We start from the raw sequence: 23,829 nt of genomic DNA, 5'->3' as shown, positions 1-23,829 counted from the left end.
TGGGCACTCTTGTGCCTAAATCACTTTGGTTTGAGCGAAAGGTGCTGAGCCCACTGAGCCAGCTCAGAGCCCTGGGACACAACAGCAAACAAGAAGGAAGAGCAAACTCTTCTTTAAACGAACCAACAATGGAATCCAAGAGTGGTTTAAGTGGGGAGGGACCTTAAAGATCACCCAGTGCCACCCCTGCCATGGCAGGGACACCTCCCACTGTCCCAGGCTGCTCCAACCTGGCCTTGGGCACTGCCAGGGATCCAGGGGCAGCCACAGCTGCTCTGGGAATTCTATTCCAGGGCCTCCCCACCCTCACAGGGAGAAAGTTTTTCCTAATATCTGATGTAAACCTATAACTTTTCAGTGTGAAGCCATTCCCTGTGTGCTGTCCCTGCATCTCCTGGAAATTGTCTCTCTGCAGCTTTCCTGGGGCTCCTGCAGGCCCTGCAAGGCCACCCTGAGCTCAGGCCAAAGCTTCTCCTGTGCAGGTGAACAATGCCAGCTGTGCCAGCCTTTCCTGCCAGCAGAGCTGCTCCATCCCTCTGCTCATCCTGGAGCCTCCTCTGGGCTCTCTGCAGCAGCTCCAGCTCCTCCCTGTCCTGGATCACCAGGTCTGTCCATCCCGCACAGGTGCCCTGAGGCTGCAGAGCCTCAGTCCCAGCTCTGCAATCTCTCTCTGGCCAAAATCCTTTTTTCCCTTTACCTGCAGCACCCCTGGGTTTACAGCAGGATTACAGGAAGCCTTTGCCAGCAGCAGCAGCAGCTCAGGGACTGAAGGACTCTCTTGTCTTTACCCCCCTGAAGCTCAAGCACTGCCTGACCCCCTCCAGTGCCAGACCAGCTTCAATCCTGACCCAGCTTAGTCCAAACTATCACCAGAGTTGGAGCGATTTTCAGCCAAAATACTCTGGAGTGTTCAAGCACTGCCTCCTGCCCGTTCCTGAGTGGGAATGCTCGGCTCCCACAGCAGCTGCAGAGGTAAGCACTGAGCCCGGAGTTATTTCAGAATTTAGAAGACACTTTAAGAGGTACCAGCACTAAGGAAGAGCTGCTGATGTGAGAAAGTCATTAACAGGCAATTAACAGGAATCAACACACTGGTGCGTTTCAGAGCTGACCAGGAACTCAGATCCAGCCCAGCCTCAGTCTCCTTCCAGCTCTCCATCAGCCCATCCTGGAAAACTCCAGAGTGGAAAAACTCTGTTTTCCAAGGAGTGGTTTGAAATCTTGGCAGAGCCCAAAGCCACCGAGTCCCTGTGACAGTAACAGTGTCACACAGCGTAAAAAAGTAACAATTTTAGGGTTTTTTAAATAGGTACAACCAAACTGCACCCCATGGCTGCAGGGGCAGCACCTTAACTCAGTCTGTGTCCTCAGCTGTGTCTGCACTGCAAGTTCTTAAAGCAAGAGGCCTTTCAGACAGCCTGCACAAAGGCTTCCTGGTTTAGATAATAAATTGATGATAAGAGGAGGCAAGAGCAAATCCTACTCATCACACAGTCTGTAAGATCATTACCAGAAGAATCCCCTCAGTAATAACATTTACTGGGCTTCAGGAACCCAGCTTGATCTCCTTACCAGTACAGAACAGAAGTGAATTGGAAATAAAGGAGGAGAGGAAGGAACAGATGACAGGAACGGTGTTAAAAAGCAAATTATTGAAAGTGCTAGAGCAAAGAGAAGAATAAAAGCTGAAGTCTTTTCTAAAACAAAGAGAGCAATTCTTAGCAATCACCCGTGCTAAAACTCTACCTGGTGCTTTCCTGTTTTCCTCCTGGATTCCCCCAGCCCCAGGGATGGGATCCCCATGCAGAGCCATGGATGGGATCCCCCTGCCCCAGGGATGGGATCCCCCAGCCCCAGGGATGGGATTCCCCCAGAGCCAGGGATGGGATCCCCCCAGAGCCAGGGATGGGATCCCCATGCAGAGCCAGGGGTGGGATCCCCCTGCAGAGCCAGGGATGGGATCCCCCTGCAGAGCCAGGGATGGGATCCCCCCAGAGCCAGGGATGGGATCCCCATGCAGAGCCAGGGATGGGATCCCCCTGCAGAGCCAGGGATGGGATCCCCATGCAGAGCCAGGGATGGGATCCCCCTGCAGAGCCAGGGGGCCCCCAAGCGGGATGGGATCCCCTGCAGAGCCAGGGGTGGGATCCCCCTGCAGAGCCAGGGGTGGGATCCCCCTGCAGAGCCAGGGGTGGGATCCCCCTGCAGAGCCAGGGATGGGATCCCCCTGCAGAGCCAGGGGTGGGATCCCCCTGCAGAGCCAGGGATGGGATCCCCCTGCAGAGCCAGGGGTGGGATCCCCCTGCCCCAGGGATGGGATCCCCCTGCAGAACCAGGGGTGGGATCCCCCTGCCCCAGGGATGGGATCCCCCTGCCCCAAGGATGGGATCCCCCTGCAGAACCAGGGGTGGGATCCCCCTGCCCCAGGGATGGGATCCCCCTGCCCCAAGGATGGGATCCCCCTGCCCCAGGGATGGGATCCCTATGCAGAGCCAGGGATGGGATCCTCCTGCCCCAGGGATGGGATCCCCCTGCAGAGCCCTCCCTGCCCCTCCAATCCCAGTGTGGAGCCACACCAGGCTCAGACACACCGAGGATGCTGAGCAGCTCCACTCCAGATAAAATCCACAGCATTGTGGACATAGGGACAGTGAATAACAAAACTTCCTCACGTTTCTGACTCCTCACATCCCAGACCTGCTTTCCCTGCTGGCCTCTTGGAGAATTAAAGTTTTATTCCCTGTATTCCTTAGGAGCATCCACCCCTTCCTGCAAAACTCAATACCCAGCACACATCAATAGGTTCAGTGCAGATCAAAGTTGGGTTCAGAGCAATCACATTTCTAAACCCCGAAAAGTTAAAGTGCAAAAACCATTATTAACATGAAAATTTAATTAAAAGAGAAGTCTGCTGGGGAGGGGTTTACTTTTTACATTTTACTAATTAAAATCCTTCATAGAGGGACTTATTTTCCTTATTCAGGATTGCTGTATTGTAAGATTCAATATGGAATCTTTCTGCAAAGCCACATTCAAGTTTTTCCTCTGTGAAAAGATTATTTTGTAATTTTTCAAGTCATACTGGTGGAATACAGAGAAACCCCTGCATTTCTCATGACTACACACACTGCTGGCAGAGCTGAACATAATTCAGGTCACTGACCTTCGGTGAACACAGGCAGGCCTGTTGCTAGCAACATAAAATATAAATACTTACTTAGAAACCAAATTTTTTTTTAATTTATTTATTAGGAAAATTATCCTGAGGTAGCCACCATGAAATTGGGGTTATTAACATACTGGAATAGAATGGATTTAGACATCTGAACTATGCAGAGGCAACCAGTGATGAGATTTGGTGTAAGACAAACTGAGCAAAAGATTCCTCAAAGACACAGATGTGGTGTTTTATTTCAAACACTGCACAGTGAAATGTGAAGTACAATCAATCCAATTGGAATCAGATTAATAAATCTGCCAGGGTGCTCAGTGACTGACAGCTTCCAGAGGGACAGAGCTGAGGAATTTCAGAGTCATTGTTCTGCCAGCACCCAGCACATGCAGTGTGCTTTGTTACCAGGGAAATCCCGTGTGTTTAATGCCCAAATTGCACCCATTTGAAAGCTGAACACACCCAAATTCACTGCTGCTCTTGTGACCAACATAGGTGATGATCTAGCTAAGGAATAATTCATGAGATTGAAAAGGGGAAAAAAAAAAATGGCCAAGCTGGACTGAGTTCTGCTTTGTACAACAACTAAGGATCACCTGCAAAATCACAGCAGAAAATTAAAAGTAAATTATGATTCCAGCATAGAAGTTCTATCTATCCCTTCCCTTTCTGGGCACTTGCAGGTTCCTATGTACTAAAACACAGCAAATGTACTAAAACACTAAAACACAGATAAATTAATTTGTGATCAGCACCACATCTGCCCTGTTCCTAGAGAAGTCACAGATCCCCTTCTCCAGCTGTAAGTTCTGTGGGATTCTGGAACACTTTTTAGCTGAATGTTTTCACTGAAACACCAACTACTTTAGGACTACAGAATCATGGAATGGTTTGGGATGGAAGGGACCCTATAGATCATCCTTGGGCAGGGACACCTCCCACTGCCCCAGGCTGCTCCAGCCCCAATGTCCAGCCTGGCCTGGGACACTGCCAGGGATCCAGGGGCAGCCCCAGCTGCTCTGGGCAAACGCTTTAAAACTCATCATCTTCAGGTTTTAAAATTCATAATTCAGTAAAATTAGAGTAGCTCTCTTCAGGTGACTGTGTGTATTCTACAGAACCATGAGCAGAGTCAGCCTCTCTCTGATGGCAGCTCACCCTCACACAGGGGGTGCAGGTTTCTCCTCTTAAATGTGGAAAAAGAACATTAAAAATTTGGGAATTGAGCATTTCCCTACATCCCTGGGGGAAAGTCAGCAACAAGCAAAAGTGAGCTGACAGCAGACTTCCCCAGCTCACCCCTGATCCTCCCGAGGAGCTGCACTGGGAGTTTCCACGCCAGGACTTGTGAGATGCTCCTGAACCAAGCCCAGCTCGACCCAAACACGCCCAACCATGGGGTTTTTTGTGTGCTGCAAATGATTGCCAGCGTTCCAAAGGCGCTGGGTGCTCTGAAAGCAAGATGCTGTGAATGACTGGATTCACTCTCACGCTGAATTTCCAGCACGTGATGCCAGAAGCCATGGGTGAGGTGTGAAAGCTCTCGTGGAAGCAGCTTTGCTGAAATCACCCAATTCTCACCCAATTCCAGAGCTGGCACAGCACAACTGCGGTTGCAGCAGAGCAGGGATTTCTCTCCAGCAGCAGCAGAACTGAAGCTCTGCCCTTCCCCTGCTGCAATGGGACAGAGGGGCACTCAGCAAAGGGCACTGGGGGAATGGGGAGCAGGAGAAACCCGCAATTCTTAACCCCAGCTCAGCTCTGAGATGCACATGTGCAGTGGTGCTGTCAGAATACCCCCAACCAAATGTGACTTTATCACCCACAGAGCAGCGGTGTCACACCAGGATTAACCCAGGCAGACTCAGAGTCTCTGAAATACCTGATTTATAACACACCCATTCTTCTAGAATACACGAGTTTTTACAGCTTATTTAGGAAATGCATCACTTCTAAACATGAATTGTTTCCCAGGTGTCTGAAGGAACTGAAATGTTAAATTTATAACTGACCCATCCAGCCAGAGAAGTCAGGATTTGTTTTTTTAAATATTCATTAATTCAAATTTCAAATTTCAAGAGAGTGATAAGATAAAGCTGTGAGATGAAATCAAAGAAGAATAAGAACAAAGCATGTACTAAGTTAAAGTAGATAGATAGTGAAATCTAAAAATAGAAGTTTTATTGTTTTGTAGAAATGTATTTCATGCAATTTTGATAATAATTTTAGAATGTGTGTTCTCACATGTGAACCCCAGAATAAAGCCTGTGGTTTTAGGAAGAATTAAACTGACACAATGAGGGGGAGAGGAGGGGAAGAAAAACCCCACAACAAAGGTCGAAATACTTGAGATTTTTTAGATAATTTGCATCTGATGCTTTACTTACTCACTGACTAAAAAAAAAAAAATAATTTTAGAAGCACAAATTTCAAATATTTCCAGTCCACTGACCTTATAAGGACCCTCCAATTAGAGGGGGGAGTGGCTCTTTTTTCCACCTACTTCATAGTGCCAGACAAAAGTCAAACCACTGGATTTGCATTCCCCTCCCTCCACCAAACAAAAGGAAAAGATGCTACAGCTGGAACTGCCCATCCCCTGCAATATCAGGAGCATGGGAATAAAGCCATATTCCAAAGTGGAACTTACATGAGGGCTGTAAATTAATTTCTCCAGAGGAATCTGAATTTTTTTTTCAGAGCTGAGATTTTTCTGCAGGTATTTTTTTTTCCTACAGATGTCCTCAACAAGGCCAATAATTCCGTGTACAAAAACTGTTTCTGTTCCTCCTGGTTGGGAAAAGAACTTGAGAAATGCAAAGCCAAACATGCCCTGCTACAGAATTGCATTCATCACTTCAGAACTTCAGAGCCAGAAGTCTCAGGGGAGCACAACCTTCCTACTTCTCCCTGAATTTCTGAGCCACAAAGGAAGAAGAATTACAGGAACACCTAAAGCCGCCTCAAATTTCCACAGAACGTGGCCAAACCACTCAATTTACAGATTTTTACTGCAACCTTGATATTACTACAGCTGATTGTTCTCCCAATTTAGTGGTCACTGCTACTCCTCTCATTTTTGGTTGTACTCTTTATTTACAAACTGGGCTCTGGTTCTCAGAGACCTGGCAAGGGACGGGACTCAGGTGCAGCCACCTGAACTTTTCCATCCAGGAACAGAGCTGGAAAAATCAAAACCAACCTAACCCAGACTAAAACAATATTTTATATATTTTGTATTTTATGAAGAGAAATATTTTATATATTTTATATATTTATGAAGGTTCTGTGCAGTTGCTGTCCCATGTTTAAATGAAATAAAACTTCTTCAGCTCCATTTTGGCACAAGACAGTTCTGGTGTTGCTCTCAAAGATTTAAAGTTACTTATTTCAAGTATAACAATGCAGATGTTTGTTGCCCTGGTACAGCAGTACCTTTAATCTTGAAAGTTTCCAAAATATTTTCATACATGGAGATAGGCATAGATTTAGTCTCTCAAATTAAAAAAAACAAAACCAAACAAAAACCACAATTAAATAACCAAACACACAAAACCAATCACACCAAGGTGTAAGTGCTGGTTGGCTCTGTACAGAAATGGGGCTAATTTTCAAGATTTTGGGTTGGTGGCTTTTTTTTAGCCATGTATAGGTTTGTGAGCATTTTTAAGGATTTTTGGACCTTTTCAAACACACCAGGACCTGCTGGTTAAATGCTGCCCCTGTGGCAGCTCCCACTGACACTGCAATGCCACAGCTTTGCCTTTCATTATTCAGATTTAGGCTGGACAGACATAGCTGGGTCCTCTCAAACTGCTGTTCTTGGAAAACACCACAGCAGCCCCAGCTTTCTCCAGACATGTCAGGATCCAAGCACCAGGTTTAAAATCCTTGCTGGCCAGGTCCAGGCTCCACAAAAATCAGCTGCATTCACCTCCATGGGAATAAATGTAATTATTTCATTAAAATCATTATTTTTAGGCTGAAGTCTCCCAAAAGCCAAAGATGATGCTGATGTGGCTGCTGTGTTGCCAGAGCCCTCCCTGTGCCACACCTGGCACTGCCCTGCTGTGAGTCAGTGCTGAAAGCCCAGGGCTGCGGTTTGGTCACTGCCCTGCTGACTGTGCACAGCTCCACATGGAACCTGCCTGACAATTCCTGCCTTGGAAGGGACCTGCGAGTCACCCAGTGCCACCCCTGCCATGGCAGGGACACCTCCCACTGTCCCAGTGTCCAGCCTGGCCTTGGGCACTGCCAGGGATCCAGGGATGGAATTCCATCCCAGCCCTGCCCACCCTGCCAGGGAACAATTCCTCATTGCCAAGACCCCATCAAATCCTACTTTGAAGCCATTCCCTGGCTCCTGTCCCTCCATCCCTTGTCCCCAGTTCCCTCCCCAGCTCTCCTGGAGCCCCTTCAGGCTCTGGAGGGGCTCTGAGGTGTCCCTGGACCCCTCTTTTCTCCAGCCCCAGCTCCCCCAGAGCAGAGGGGCTGGGACCATCTTTCTGTCCCTCCCCTGGGCTCTCTCCAGCAGCTCCACACCCCGATGTTGGGGTGCCCAGAGCTGGAAGCAGCATTGCAGGTGGGATCTCACAAGAGCAGAGGGGGAGATTCACTCTACATGAACGCCATGAATAAATAAAGCTCCAACATTTTCCTCACATTGTTCACTCCAAGCCCTTCCATTTCTCAGAACACACACCCTCATCAGCTCCAAACGTTTTCCCCTAAATGTGAATCATCCCTGGGATGATATTTGTTAACTTGCCACCGTTCAGGATGGGTTTGTGTCCCATCTGCAGCCCATTTGCCATGGCCTTATTCCCTGGTTCAGGAAGCACTGATCTAGAAAACTCTCACTGGAGGAGGAGATAAACTGAGGAACTTCAGGAAATTCTCACATCAGCTGGAGATGGAGTCCAAACACCTTTTTCACACTCACAATTCCAAGGTCTTGTTGCATTATCTTTTCAGCCTCCATCCATCCCTGCTGTTAAGCATAATATTCAAGCAAATCTTGGTATATCCCAAGGTATACTGAGATACAGGCAGGGGGAGGTAATAAGCTGCAAATTCCTCCTTTTTAAGTGGTATTCTAATCCATAAGAATAATTCAGGCATCCTGTCCAAGTGATAAAAGCACGTGGATGCAAGGGAGAAAAGCCAGTGCAGACACTGGGTGCAGATCAAGCAGCAAAAGCTTCACTGGGTACATTTATTATCACACTGAATAGAGAATTTATCATTCACCCCCAAAAATACAGTTACTGGTAGCTCACTGGAGACTCCAGAATATTTGTTCTCCTACATAAAGCCATTGTCTTTAATGTTAAAAAAAATAAGATGAGAATGTAATAATTATCATCTGATATGTACCCAAATTCCTTAGAATTTCCTCCAGGAATTTCTCATCCACCCAAAAAGAATTCATCATTTATAAAGCCTTCAGTGACCAAAAAGCCATGACTCTCTTTCAAGTGAACTGACTGCCCATCAACTACCCCCCAGAAGTTGATTATTTCCTGCTTATTAATATGGAAACCAATGATTTTCTGAGCTTCAGGAATCCAGCAAGAGGCTGGAGGTGACTCAGTCCCGAGTGGACAGGTCCTGGATGTGCAGCTCAAGCTCAGTCTGTAAATTTGGGATAACACTGGCTTGAATCATTTTTTGAGAACAGGCACTATGGAGAAGCACGGAATTCACTTGGGGTTATTCCCTGATGGCAGCTGTAAGATAAAAGTTTAAGAGACTTTTATCCCTCAGTGACACAAAGGGCCAGGCAAAGTCTCTCTAGCAGAGCTCTCTCACATTCACTTGGTCCAACTCGACTTTTATGAGGAGAAACAGAAAAAGTTGAACCTTTGGGACAAGTTTATGGGAAATTCCCCAATTCCAGCATCCCAGTGTGGAGCTGACACTGGTCAGTCTGATGCTCTCCAGGATGCTTCTCATTTGCCTCAGAAGTAGACACTACACTAAATCTCTGACAAACTTATCCATTTAAGTATCTAGGTCATGGTAAGACTACACAATTTTTGTTAAATACCACTATCTCTGCCAGCATCAGAAGTTGGTAAGGCCTTACCAGAGAAGTTTGGTCTCCTGTAGCATTTTTTTCCTTGATAACAATTCCTAAAATGGTTTTAATAAAGCAGGTTGCAGGAAGGAAATGAGGACAAATTATAAAAAAAAGCTTTTAAATCCTGACCTTACAACCCTCCAAAGAGCACTCAGGATTGCCAAGTCCAAGGTATCCAGGAAATAAAAAAGCAAGAAAGCCTTTAGTGTCCCACTGAAGTTCACACTCCCAAGAATAGCTTGGGATGGATGGAAAGACTCCAAACCAAAGCCACTTTCCCAGCAGATCTTGTCTTTACCTTTGTACTAAAGATCCTGAGCTGGTGCATTCCATGGGATGATGAGCTGTGCTTCTCAGGAAAACTGCTGGGAAAAGGGAACTTTTGGTGCAGTGCTGCTCCTGCTCCCAGGTTTGAAACAGCTCAGAAAGAGGGTCCTGACACATTGCAGGGGCTGCCCATCCCTGCAGGTGTCCCCTGGAGGTGGCACTGAGTGCTCTGGGCACAGCTGGGACTCCATGGGCTGGGAGGGCTCTCCCAACCATTTTCCAAATAATTCTGGGATTCTCTGATCCAGCAGCCAAGGCCTGGAATTCGCCCTTTTTTGCTCAGACATTTTTGTCTGAAATATTTCACAGACATTCAACCCAAAGCAACTCAGGGAAAAAAGAAATTTGGCTTTAGGAGAAATGCCATGGAATACCAAAAAAGGGGATGGAGGGGGGGAAGACAAGCACCAAACACCAGAGCAGAGCCTAAGGAACCTCAGCTGCTCCTGGAACTGAGCAGTGCCATGAAAAAAAACCACACAGAAACCAAGCAGGATGGACAGAGTTCACGGGAAAACTACTCAAAGGGATTAAGAAAATTAAGGAAGAAAATCATCAGTGAAGCTGTGAGTCACCACAGATCCAGCATCTATGAGCAGTAATTTTATTTACTAAGTAAGAGGGAAGCACTGAACATCTCCAGAGATAACCACTGTAATTCACACTCTCCCTTATATTTATTATCATATAGGAATTCCAAAAATTGGAATGGCATGGAGAAAACAGCTCTCAAAAACTCAAAGAAGCCAAGGGGATGGGCAGAAGAATTTCACTGCTTTTTCCTGCCATAAAGAGTAAGGGTATTGCTCAATTTTATTTGAAGTTACTTTGGATTGTTAAAATATGGATGGATATTCAAGTGGATGGATTCAGATATTAAAGCATGAGCACTTCTACTTTTCCCAACTAACAGGTAAATAAATATCAACAAAATTTAAATAATTTGGGCTAAAATATTGTGTCTCTGAATGCATGGATGTGAAGCTGGTCACCTGTTTAAGAGGACAAGCAAGCATGGAATTTCCAAAAGAGTTTGGGTTGGTTTTTAACATAACTGGCCCAGCTGGTGCTTGTGTGGAATAGAAACATTTTTTATGTCTCCTTTGCAGAACAGGAAGAAGAAAACAAAGCAATCTTTACTCCACAATTCAGCAGGTTCAGCTCCCAGCTTATACAGTGAAAATACCTTTTCTTACAAGTTAACTTTGGGAACTTCAATTCATTTTTCAGTTTGTCCAAAAAGGAAAAACAGGAAAAACACATTTGGTGTGTGTACGCCCATCTTAAGGCAATACAGGAGTCCAGTGAAAATTCAGAAGTAAATGAGACAGACATAAAACCTGTATGTAGTACTGGTTTGTGGTATTGTTTTGGGGGGGATGCACAGAAAATTAAAAACCTGGGGTTTCTTAAGAGGTTTTAGTGTTTAAAATGGGGATTTTTTCCTGTTGGGGAAGAGAAAGGAGAAAGAACGAGCAAGTGAGCAAATTACAGTAAGAGAGACCTGGGAGAGAAAGGGTACAAGCAGAAATTAGAAAATAGTTAAAAAGGGGAGGAAAAGAAGAAGAGAAGGGAAAAGAGAGCAAGAAGAGAAGCATCAGGAGGCAGGAATGATCCCCAAGCGCAGGCTGTGCTGGGAGTGCACAGCGGCAGCAGCTGAGCAAGGAGCTCGCAGGTTTGAGACAGCAACAGGGCAGAGGAGGGGCCAGAGGTGCCAGAGGATGATTTACTGCACGAGGGGTGGCAAGAATCCCTGGGAATGGTGCTCTGCAGGCAGGGCCAGCGCTCGCAGGGGCACTTCCCCAAGCCCTGCCCTGGTGCCCACCCACACGGCCCAGCCCACCAGCCCTGCTGCGGTGTAACCCGACTCCCACCCCCACAGAGCCCAACGGTAAAAATATAAATTATCTACTTCAGCCAACTCACCCTGCCAGCCTGATTCACTGCTGGGCTGGCAAACAGCTGTGCCAGCACGCAGCAGGTGGGAGCAGGCAGCCCCAGGGGAGGCAAGGGGAGCTGCTCAAGGGGTCACTGCCTTCAAAGAACTCCTGCCTGCACTCTTTGCCTTGGAAGAACTCTTCCAACAATTTCCCTCCAAGAGTTTCCATGCTCTACACCATGTACAGGAACTTCCCACCAAGCCTTCATCCATGTATGGATGGCTCCAAAAAGAATTCATCATTGATAAATCCTTCAATGGCCAAAAAGCCATGACTCTCTTTCAGGTGAACTGGTTGCCAATCACCCCCAGAAGTTGATTCTCTCCTGCTTGCCAACACTTGTAACATCAGTTGACACTGATGAAACACAAAACCAATTCTTTCTTTTCATCTTTATTCTTCTTTTGTATCAATTATTTCCAATTGGGATAGGTACAGGTTTGGGGACAGCAAGGTCATTTTCACCAGCCCAAAGAACACATGGACAGACCTGGGTGGGTGGAAGGAAAAAGGGAGAGAAAATCAACATTGCTTGTGTTTTTCTCTGAATATGCTGCTCTTGCTGTGCTGCCCTTCAGCATCCTCTCAGCACTGGAATGATGTACCAGCCTATGGCCTTATCTCATTCCAGAAGACTGATCTGGATAAAACAGAGATCATGAATTCTGCTTGAATTTCCCCCAAATTTAAGAGGGTGCAGCCACAGAAGCCCAACAATTCCAATCTTTATTCCCCAGCTCCAGTTGCTCTACTCCCCTCCACTGCCAGCACCACCAGCAATGTCTCAGGACTCTGTCACAAGTTTGGTCAGCTGAAACCAGAACACATTCTTTTAAAAAATTTTATTTAAGACATTTAGCCAGTTTTCCCTCTAAAATCCAAGCACACTCATGCACAGGAAAAGGTTGGTCAGACACCCTGTGGACACTGGCACAGGTAACTCTCTGCTCCCCAAACTGGTCACTCCTTGAGGCTCAGAACTCAGCCCTGCCAGAGAAGTTGGAGCTCTCAGACTGGTAAGATGGAGCTGTGGATGTGCCATCCCTGGAAGTGCCCAAGGCCAGGCTGGATGGGGCATGGAACAGCCTGGGAAGGTGGCTCTGCCCAGGGCAGGGGGGTGGAATGAGACAGTCTTTACAGTCCCTTCCAACCCAAACCATTCCATGATTCCATGTTCCCATCACACAAAGTGGGCAAATCCCAAAATGCCTCCTTCCCCTTCCATACCAAGGAAGTTGTATAAATGTCATATCCATTGAAATTCACATTTATTCATTGCACAGATGCTTCTCGTGTGCACCAGGAGGAGAGCACACAGACAACAACCCACCCAAGTCAATCCAGCTATCCCAAAATGATACCATTTCCTGAAATACCCCATCACTTTCCTCAAAATTGAGGTATGAGGATCAAATGGGAAAAGAGGTTGCAGATTAAAAAATCAGCATTTTTTAAAGACCAACTCTGTTTGAGAAAAACGAGTTCAAACCCTAATTCCCCCAAATTTCCAAGCAAATCCTAAATTCCTTGAGCAGACCTCTATGTGGATGTGCTGAGTCACTCTCCAACCTTAAGAGGTTGCTTTTTCAAGTTACAGAGCACTCAGAATACAAACTCCAGGCAAATGAAACTGCAAATGCAAAGAGCATCCTGCTATTAAAGCATCACAGAAACCCTTCAGCTCAGCTCCGCCCGCTCCGTCACCCCGAGACTTTGGGCACTCACCAGGTCACCCAGGGAAATGTAAAAATATAGAAAAATATAAAAAGTTTTTTATGGAAAGAGTGAGAAAGTACTGGAATGGTTTGCCTGGAGAGTCCCCATCCCTGGGTGTGTTTAACAAAGCCTGGATGTGGCACTGGGGGCCAGGGCTCAGTTGAGCTGTTGGGGCTGGGCTGGACTCGATGGGCTTGAAGGTCTCTTCCAACCCAGTGATTCTGGGAATTCTGTGACTTTGGGCACTCCCCAGGTGATTTTGGGCACTCCCCAGGTGACTCTGGCCCGTCACTTCACCCTTTGGCTCTCACTCCCTGCTGGAGAGCAGCAGCTCAGGGAGTTCTTTATCTCATGGACAGCGCACAAAGCTCTACAAGATGCCAAAAAATCCCTGAATTCCCTCTCCTCATCCCAAAAAACAGGAGCTCAGTGCCTCAGGTCAGGCTGGCAATAGGATACAGAAAGTTTGGGTGGATGGGGTTTATCTGTATGTTAGATCCCAATCACTGAAAAACTTTTCCATGGCATGCTGGAAAAATCCACTCGAATTTACTCGATTCAGGTACTAAAATGTGACATGAGAAAGTCTCAAATCTAAAAGCAAGTGCAGGCTCTGGACAGTGATCAATTACTAAATTTCACTTAAAAAATTAAATTTATACATTTATTACATGATAAAAGATAGTTCAGACCACCAAAAGCAAGAGATGATTCTCCCATTTTTGTTGGTGCTTGAGTGCTTGACTTAGTTTGGAGATTTTTATGGAAATAATGAATAAAGTCAAGTGTAACTCCACAGAGACAGTCAAGACTGAAATGTTGGGAGGAAGACCATGTTTCCAACCTAAGGAATACAATCCAGACCTGTCTTCTCATGTACATCAAGGAGGTTTAAGCATTTGGCACTGTCAGGTTGGGGGTTCAGAGGTTTCAGAACACACATCATTTACACAAAACTTAGAAATTGCATTCTGGGCCCACTCTGTGATTGCTAAAAATGTATCTTGAGCTTCAGCCTCACCTCAAACCACAGCCCTCAGATTCTTTTGTTTCATGCAAACAAAAATCATGCAAAGATGAAAATTAAGATTTGGTTTTTAAAGTTGCAGTGGTGCACAGGAATAAATAGCAAAGCAGCTAAAGAAACCTGTATCAGAAAATACCAAGGGACTTCTTTTCAAATATGGAAGTCAATATATAAAATTCTTCAGCCCATATTCAAAGTCTTGCATAGAAATAATCACAAGTTCTCTCATTTCAATAAAATTAGGTAGGAACTACAAGACCCAAAATCTTAACAAAAGAGTGAGGCCAACACTTAGAAAATACTGGGTTGCACTATGTAGGCCCAGGATTAAACTTCTGAGGTAGGAAAATACAGTGATAAATATTTCAAAAATTAGGAATGACATAAGGAAGCTCAGTTAAGTCCACCCTCTCTCTTAGCAGACTTTGGAAATGTACATCAAAGGACAGCAAATATAAGCTTAGGAAATCTTTGTCACACACACAAAAAATTACTGACTGGTCTCAATCAGAACATGTTCCTGATTAAAAAAAAAAAAATTAATTAATTAAGAAGTGGAAGTTATTACACTGGACAGAAAAGGAGGAATAAAAGAATGGAAAAAAACTCCAAACAAACCACCCCAAGAGAGAAAACCTCAGCACGTGAGGCCACCATGAACTTCTCAGTGCCAGAGGAGATTTAATGACATGAACTACTCCAATGTGGTCTTTCCCTGTTTTCAGATTTTTAAAAATGACTGAGATTGGGTTTTGTGCTGTGGAATGAAAGCCCAGCCCCTGCCCTGCCCAGAGGTGGCTGCTCAGCTCCCTCTGGTGCTCCCAGCCCAAAGCACCAGGTGTGTGCTGCAGGAGCCCTCAGCCAATGTCCCTTTGTCACACCGGGACATCCCCTCCTCCACACACCACACCCAGGGGCCCTGGGCCCGTGGCACAAAATCTTTTACATTTCAGTTAAACTGAAACAGGTTTTTCAATAAATCTACTCCATAAGTTTTGCAGGAGGGGGTGATTTCAAGATGCATCACTGGAACTTGTGAACTGTAAGCAGAACTCATTTTCTCATTTCTTGAAGTAACTGGGTGCTGATTAAGAACATCCAGCAGAAAACCAGAATTAAATACTCACTTTCTGCAGGTGGAATACAACCATTCTATAATAGTTACACAACTCTTTCTTTGCATAATAAGAAAAGAAAAAAGTGGGGTTTTTAAACAAACCTTCAGAAGAGAAAACTTGATAACACCACGACTTGGCCAACTGGTTTTCCTTGCTTTATTGGCTTCTGCAATAAATTAAATGGAAATATTCTAGCAAAAAAACTTGGGTTTGGGTTTATTGTGTAACCAAGTAAATGGGCACTGGGCAGAACCTTCAAACCTACTTGTAGAATTCTGTGTCCAATTCTAAGAGGAGAAAAGCATCTCTGATAGGAGAGAAGCATTTCTGGTGCCCATCACACAGAGCAAAGTCCTCAGGACTCCAGACTGAGCCCCAGAGCAGCCAGAGCTGCCAAGAAGCACCAAGGAAGGCAGTGCAGGGCCTGTGCTCCATCAGTCCTCATCTGTGCTCCTGGATTTCTCAGGGTTTCAACACTGAGCTCATAAAGTTTTAAAAGGTCCATGCTGTGAACATGACTCGGGTTAATTTAACTCCAGAGAGATCCAGAAATGAATGTTGGGATGGGTCAGAGACTGCAGGGCTCACATGGACACTGCAATTGGGGAAAACACAGCTGAGAACATCCCCAGACCACCCTGCAGGACACAGGACCAACCTTCCTGAAGGGCCACATCACAGAAAGGATTTCCATCCACACCTCCAGAGGATGAGTTTTAGACCTTCTATCATTAAGCTTTTGTACAGCAGATTATCAAATTACAATAATTACCAGAACTCACAACATTTTATTTACAGAAGGAAACCCAAACCACAAACAAAGGGATTTCCCCAAGGCTGTCCCAGAAATTCTGTGGAGCAGCAGGTGAGGAATGGACAGGGACCTCCAAGTCAGGAAATGGGACACAGAAAGAAACAACACTTCCTCCACGCTGTAAACACAAACCAAAAGAGAAATCAGATCCCAAGAAGGGTCTCTGATTAATACAACACAAACTCAAGCAATTCTTAGTTGTCCTTATAGAAACTTTACCTGTATCTCTTATACTCTTTTCACTCAGACTTAACTGACTCATTTGTGATGCTGCCTCTACTAGAGACAGTTCACAAAACACATCAATTCCCTTTGAATTTAAGCTTTATAATTAAGTTTAAAATTAAGCCTTACAATATACTAAGCTTCTTAAAAATAATAAACCACCACAGAAAGTTTGAGGAGCTACAAGAACCATTCCAAGTGAAGCTGTAGTAACTGGGTAGTTGCAGGGTAGTTACCACTACCCAGAGTTGCACCTACTACTGCCTCTGATTATGGGGCAGAGAGCCAGGAAAGTTTGGAGCCTCTGGTTAGAGCCTGACTTCAGCAAAAGTTTAAAAACTCTGTCAGGGACAGAGACAGGGGGACCCATGGCACCCTCACAAGTGACACAGAGCTGTGTGGGACAGACCCAGGGTGGCAACCAGAGGGGCCTGGGCAGGCTGGAGAGGTGGGGCTGGGAGAGCCCCATGGAGCTCAGCAAGGCCAAGAGCCTGGGCTGCCATGGGGAACCCCAAACACAACCCAGGGATGGATGGAGAGCAGCCCTGGGGAGGAGACTGGGGGTGCTGGCTGGTGAGAAGCTCAGTGTGCTCCTAGCCCAGAACTTTGCCTGGGCTGGGAAAGGGCTTGGGATTGGTGTCCCTGTGCCCCACAGGTGATTTCCCAGCTGCAGAGCTGCCCCAGCGCAGGGAGGAGCTGGAGCTGCTGCAGAGAGCCCAGAGGAGGCTCCAGGATGAGCAGAGGGATGGAGCAGCTCTGCTGGCAGGAAAGGCTGGCACAGCTGGCATTGTTCACCTGCACAGGAGAAGCTTTGGCCTGAGCTCAGGGTGGCCTTGCAGGGGCCTGCAGGAGCCCCAGGAAAGCTGGAGAGAGACATTTGCCAGGGATGCAGGGACAGCACACAGGGAATGGCTCCACACTGAAAAATTGCACATTTAGATCAGATATTAGGAACAATTTCCTCCCTGGCAGGGTGGGCAGGGCTGGGATGGAATTCCCAGAGCAGCTGGGGCTGCCCCTGGATCCCTGGCAGTGCCCAAGGCCAGGTTGGACACATGGTTGGAGCAGCCTGGGACAGTGGGAGGTGTCCCTGCCATGGGATGAACTTTAAGGTCCCTTCCACCCCAAACCATCCTGGGATTCCATGAAAAATCTGATTTCAGTGGGAAGACAGAGATCCCTAGGTGCAATCACACACACCCCCAGCATTTGCAGGAATGCTCCTGTTCCTGCACAGGGCCTGCCATACCTATCTCAGTTTCTGAAGGAACACTCTGACATTGACAGAAAGTCACCCCAAGTACAAGAGCACAGAATTCTAAGCTTAGGAACATCTCACGATGGTGAAAAATGTGCATTAAGCTGTTATTCCACAACACTGACCCAGTGTTTGTTGTATTTATGAGTAACTTCTATAGCAATAAAAACTCCCAAGATCTTGTAACATTAACAAAGAAATCAATGTATTTCCAACACTAACTCTGGCACAGCATTGCATTAATGCCTAATTATCCACAAGTTGGAAAGAATAACAATAAAGAAGCCAGAATCATGATCCTGGAAAGTTACTGAGCTTCCAGTATCAATCAGACGTTGAAAGAGTGGATGGAAACTGATTTGTCTGTGACCACACACACCCCTCTATGTATTTAATGTGTAAGTCCTGTTCAAACTGCATTTAAAAACTGGAATATATGTGGTTCTACAGCTGTGAGCAGGGAAAAGCTGTAGTTACAGCCAGACAGGGCAGAGATCAGTGTGAGGGAACTCTCAGTGACCAGGACAATACAGAACTGAGGAAGCACCAACACATTCACTTCCCTGACAATATTTCTCTCCTCTTTTAACCCTTCCCTGAGTTTTAACTCAAACTGAGACCAGGGGCACAAAACTGCTCTCTCTGTACAGGAGATGCTGGGTGTTCCAACGGGAGCACAGTAAATGAGTTATTAGCAATTTATGGAGTTCAGAGAAGCACAAATCATGAGCTGAACACACACAGGGAATGGGGATTTGGAATGAAATGTGTTTGCAGTCAGGAAACCACAAAACCAGTGAACAACAGGTTTTTGGGACACTAAGATATAAAAGCTTCACTGGCAAGTTTAATTTAATTATTAAAATTATTTACTTATGCTTTTGTGAACTAGTCGTCTTACTAATTTGATTTTTTCCAGTAACTCAACATAATTCAGTCTCTTTTTTTTCCCATTATTTTTTGAAGGAATGCCTCTGCCATCAGAAATCAATTTGTACATTTCCATCCCTCTCTTATTTCACCATCCAAACAGTTACCAAAAAGAAAGAGGAAACTTTTCAACACAAAGAGGTATTAATGTATTATTAACTATTCCTTTAACTGACTCACAACACAGTCTATTTTTATTTGCCTCTGGGGGAAAAGAAAAAGGGGGGGGAAAAAGGAGGCTTTGGAACTTTATGTAACAGCAATTGAAAGCTTGGTCTCTCACAGCTGGAACAAAACTGACACTTAATGGACTTACTTAATTTTACTTTCATTTACTCAGTTTCACTTTCAGGTACTTGGTGCTACCCAGAGCTGGAAACTTTGCATGGAGAATGTTTACAAATAGGTGGCAGCTCGTGGTGGTGCAGTGACAGCAGCATTTCCCTGCCTGTCCAAAATTCTGAGCTGGGATTTCACAGATTTTGTTTTCATACAGGGCCTGAAGCAGCACCAGTTTCTCACTGTATGGATGCAGGCAGAGCTGTTGGGAATTGTCTCCCACGTTTCCCTGGCCCTTCGGAGGGGACATTCCCCAAAATCCTTAGGACAGGACACTTTGAGTAATTAAGGAGATGATAAAGGCAATTCCCTTCAAAGTGAGCCACACCAAGGGTGAGGACACAGCAGAGCCCTGCTCTGAAGGAATGAAATCCATTGGTACCAGCAAAAGCAGCCCAGCTATTCTCCCAGTCATTCTGGGATAAATGAGAATTAAATGCAGAATTTTACCTTCCTTCCCCAAAAGATGGATAAAGCAATGGATAATCACTGCAATTCCACTGGTGTGTTGTGTCACCTTGAAGAGCCAGCACTGGGGAGCTCCACACATGGAACAAGTCTTTGTGGAAGGAAGCATTCCTGATTTTCCAAAGTTTCTCCGGTGTTTTTAAGGCATCCAAAGACTACAGTTCCCATAAGCCTCCTCCTGAAGGACCCGTGGAGGTGAGCAAGGAAAAGGAAGAGCATTCCCCTTCTCCTGATTACTTCTTTCTCCCCTCAGAAGCTCAAAAGAAAATCAGTTGGCTCAGAGAGGTTTTTGGTATTATTTCAAATAATAAAAATAATAACAAATAACAAAGAAAAAAGTCTTAGAACAAAAAAGAACTCTCCCTGCATAAACATCAGTCTGAGTAGCCAGAAAGTTATTACATAATTTTTGTGAAAATCTATTTCTTATCAACCTCTTTGCAGAGATGAAACTGTAAACTCAACAAATAATGTATTGTGCTCAGTTATAAAGACAAAAGCAGCAGTTCTCTGTAAATAATCCTGTTCTACAACAACAGATCTATTTACAAAAGGATTTCAGAAGTTATACAACTCCCATAATATAAAGGTATCAGAAAGTTTTGTACTTTCATGTGGAGAACAGCTCTCCAAATGGCATTCAAAGCGACCATGGAAAGGCTAAACAGATCCCAGGCTGCAATTCTCACCCAAAACCACAAACTGTCACACAACTTCCAACCTGCAGTCCCACAGCCAGGCTTAAAAGCACCTGAAATGAGCAGGTTTTCAGAGGAATTCCCAAAAGGTAATCTAATTATAGCAACAAAAAGTGCTTTTTTTGGTACCAATTGTTTTTAGTCTTCAAATCAGCACCCAGTTGAGCTCAGATGAAGCTGTGAAATGCCTGCACGGCAAATAAAAGCTCCGTTTTGGAGTGTTTATTCTTTTCACATACCATCTGAGCAGGTGGTCCAGTTTCAAACATGACTCGAAGATGTGGCACATGTAAGCAAGTCTGTCCTAATTAAATGTCACTTGAAAAGCTCCACCAAGGCACGGTTTTTCCCGGACACCGGTGGTGGTGCGCTGCTTTGTTTGAACTATCAGGCACTTTGCACAAGTCTCCGATGGCCACCAGGTGTTAACCCCACCCTGCAGCACCCCCGACTCCCGAACGGGATCAATGCCCGGTGAGACCCCGGGTGTTCCACACGAGGAAGGGAACGCTGCCCATAAATCGGCACTGAAAGGGAGAACTCTTGGCTGCTATCGGGTAAAATTATCCTCGTCACTGTCCAGCTGGGGGAGGGGACGCCAATGACAAGCCCTAAATGCACCCAAGTATTGATGCAGGAACTGTAACACTCGCTGCTCTTGTAACCAAGCCTACCTGTAAGCCTGGAAACAATATCAAACTCTTGACCTATTGCCCTCCTGGCTTAAGAAAACCCTGCTGGCTCTTCAATTTTGAACAAGACATACTTGCTCCACCCAAGGAATATTCCAAAGCCGTGAATTAAACTCAATAAGCTTCATAAACTTGGACGGAATTTTTAATTCACAGCAGAAAATGTAAATTTAACACTTCACACACATATTCTACTTCAGACTGCAAATAAAAAGTCTAGTTCTAAATAATTCATGTAAGCCAAAAACATGAAGCGTAGCCTACAAAAGTATCTATATATACACACACCAAATATATATAGATAATAGTTAACAAATACTAGCTCAGAGTTATTTTCAGTGTTATTATTCTAATTCTATAAAGTATAATTAATTTTCCAAAAATATCCAACCTACAGAGGCTGGGGGAAGGGCGGCGTGGAGAAAGAGAGAAACAAGTTTACCAAAACTTTTTAGGGCTACAGACTATTCCAAGGAGGGAGGTTAAATTCTGCTTGGTTACAGGCAAAGAATTAAACACTACCAGAAACTAAATATTTCCTAATTTATCACCAGATATCATCTAAGTGTTCTTCAACTTCACACATCTTTCTTGAGGAAATGGTAAGGAAAACACCAAGAAGATAATAAAAAAAAGTTAACTTGTTCAAACCCAGGTCCCCAAGAAACTCCATCCACCTCAGTGTGAGACTTGCAAGTACCTCCTGGCAAAAGTTACCAGCACACTCTCATTCGGATTCAACCAGGATGCTTGTCAAAAACACGCCTGTCGATTTATTTTGGAGTCAGTTACTCTGTCTTCGTTGATTTTAAATAACAATAAATGTTCATTTCCACCGATGGCTGTGGAGTAATAGGAGAACTAAGTAACAGCAGCAATCTAGAGACACGATCAAAGAAGCCCTACGTGGTCTTTGGACGGGCTAACCCCAAAACTTCAAAGCCGACTGAGATTCAGAAATTTCTAAATTTCGAATTGCAGGACTTTAAGATGCGTTTTGTGATCCCGCGGCGGCGGGAGGGAACTGCGGCCACTCCAGAGGAGCACCCAGTGCATCCGAGCAGAGCTCCAATTCCTCCAGAACACAAAGCTGAATCCCTGAAAGGCCGCGGCCGGCTACTAAAACATGGAACCAGGGAATCATTCATGACGGAAAAGACCTCCGAGATCATCCAGTCCAACCTACGGCCACCTTGTCAACCAGACCACGGCACCGAGAGCCACGTCCAGCCTTTCCCTAAAGACCTCCGCGGCCGGTGCCTCCAGCAGCTCCCCGGGGAGTGCCCGTGTGTCCCTGCCTGTCCCTGCGCCCGTGTGTCCCTGCGTGTCCCTGTGTCTATTCCCAACGCTGCTCCCTCCTCCTCCCCACCCCCACCGAAGGGATGACAGGCACCTCGCTCAGGTAACTCCTTCCCCATCTCCCCTGCACCTTCCCCACCCGCCCCACCGGCCCCTCACAGGTGCCGGGGCATCCCAATCCTCCCCTACAACAGGTGATGCTTCAAGTCCTGCCGCCCTCCTCGCCGCCAGCCCGGCCCGAGCCCTCGCACCCGCCCACCGCAGGGCGTTGCGCATAACACCGAGAGGCTCCGGGCGAGCTCCCTTCCTCCATCGCCGCTCCCAAGGCCCGGGAAGGCACAGCCGCGCTCCAAGGGGAAAAAGGCCGCGGGCTGCGGAGGGGCGGGCGGCGATGGATCCCGGCCCTACCGCCGCTCCCGCTCTAAGATGGCAGCGAAGCGCTGCGGCCCCTCCGCCGCGGGCCCGGGCGAGGCGGCCCCGGCTCGTCCCGCGGTGCGGCGTCTCACTCACCCGTGCGGCGGCTTCTCCCGGGGCGAGGCCTCTCCCTCCGCGGGGCGAGCGCCGGGCGCGTCCTCCCGCTCTTCCCCGGGGGCCTCGGCGGCGGCGGCGCCTCCTCCTCCCTCGGGCCGCGGCTCTGCCCGCGGTGGGAAGGGGAGCCCGGGCGGCCCGGCGGGTCCCCGGCCGGGCTCTGGCTGTTCGCTGCCCTCACAAAATGGCGCGCGGTCCAAACCTGCGCAGCGCCCGGCGGCGGCTCGGCCTCGCCTCGGCTCGGCTGCGATCGGCGGCCTGAGCCCCGGCCGGGAGCGCGGGGACAGCGGCGGGGGGAGCGGGAGGAGCGGGAGGAGGAGGAGGAGAAGGAGGAGGAGGAGGGGATGGGGGGAAGCGCAGCGCCGTACCGAGCCCCCGGGAACTCCTCGCTCCCTCCCTCCCTCCCCCGCCTGCCAGCCGCTACCTCCCTCCCCCTCCCTCCCTCCCCGCCCGCTCCTCCTTCCCTCCCTCCCTTCTTCCTCACGAACCGGCTTCGCTTCCCGCACCGCCGCCGCCTCAAGCCCGGCCGCGCATCCCCGGCGGGACCCTCGGAGCGCACTTTTTTTGCGTCCCGTCTTTTCCTTTTCCTTTCGCGGTGGAGGTCGGAAGAAGGAGAAGAAAAAAAAAAACTTTAAAAAAATAACCCCCGAAACTCTGGCGGAAATTGAGCGGTTTGCTCTTGTTTTTATTATTATTATTTTATTTTATTTTAATTTTTTAATATTTTTTTAAATTAAAAAAAAACCCAACTGACAAAATGGCGGCGGGGGCGAGCCTGTTGCCATAGCAACTGTCAATCACCCGCGGCCGGGCGGGAGACGGCGCTGACGTGAGGAGGCAAGGGCGGGCCGCTCTCGCCATGGCAACGGCTCCTTCCCCCTCCTTCCTCATCCGTGCCCGCCCGCCCTCCGGCGTGTGACGGTGTCGGCGGCGCTGCGGGCCGGGATGGCCCCGGCAGGGCGGGGAAGGGGAGCGGTCGCCATTCCCGGTGACGGGGGGGACCCGGCGGTTGAGGCGGTGCCGGCCCCGGCCCGCAGGGGGCGCCGGGAGCGCGAGGCCGAGCCCGCCGGGGCTTCCCGCCCTCCGCCGCCTGTGGGGAGGGACAGGGCCGGGCACGGCCCCCTCGGAAACCGAGACGTGCCCGAAAAACCGTTCAAAAAACGCACTGCAAGGAGCCCGGAGTGCCTCAACCTGCT

At 47.2% G+C, this 23,829-nt stretch overlaps 1 protein-coding gene across 2 annotated transcripts in view; it reads right to left on the bottom strand.

Annotated features, from left to right (window-relative positions):
• DYRK1A (dual specificity tyrosine phosphorylation regulated kinase 1A) overlaps positions 1 to 23,212 on the bottom strand; it is a 78,078-nt gene extending 54,866 nt beyond the window's left edge. Inside the window, exon 1 of one of the 2 annotated variants that reach the window (XM_030970910.1) lies at positions 23,122 to 23,212. The gene's annotated coding sequence lies outside the window, so the exon portion shown is untranslated. Of the gene's footprint in view, positions 1 to 22,615; positions 23,051 to 23,121 lie in introns of those variants that run through there. The other variant, XM_030970843.1, reaches the window with a different exon arrangement.
• Positions 23,213 to 23,829: the final 617 nt, after the last annotated feature.

The sequence above is a fragment of the Camarhynchus parvulus genome, chromosome 1 (assembly GCF_901933205.1).
Source record: "Camarhynchus parvulus chromosome 1, STF_HiC, whole genome shotgun sequence".
In the NCBI taxonomy this organism is placed as follows: Eukaryota; Metazoa; Chordata; class Aves; order Passeriformes; family Thraupidae; genus Camarhynchus; species Camarhynchus parvulus.
This window is presented reverse-complemented; position numbering and strand designations above follow the sequence as displayed.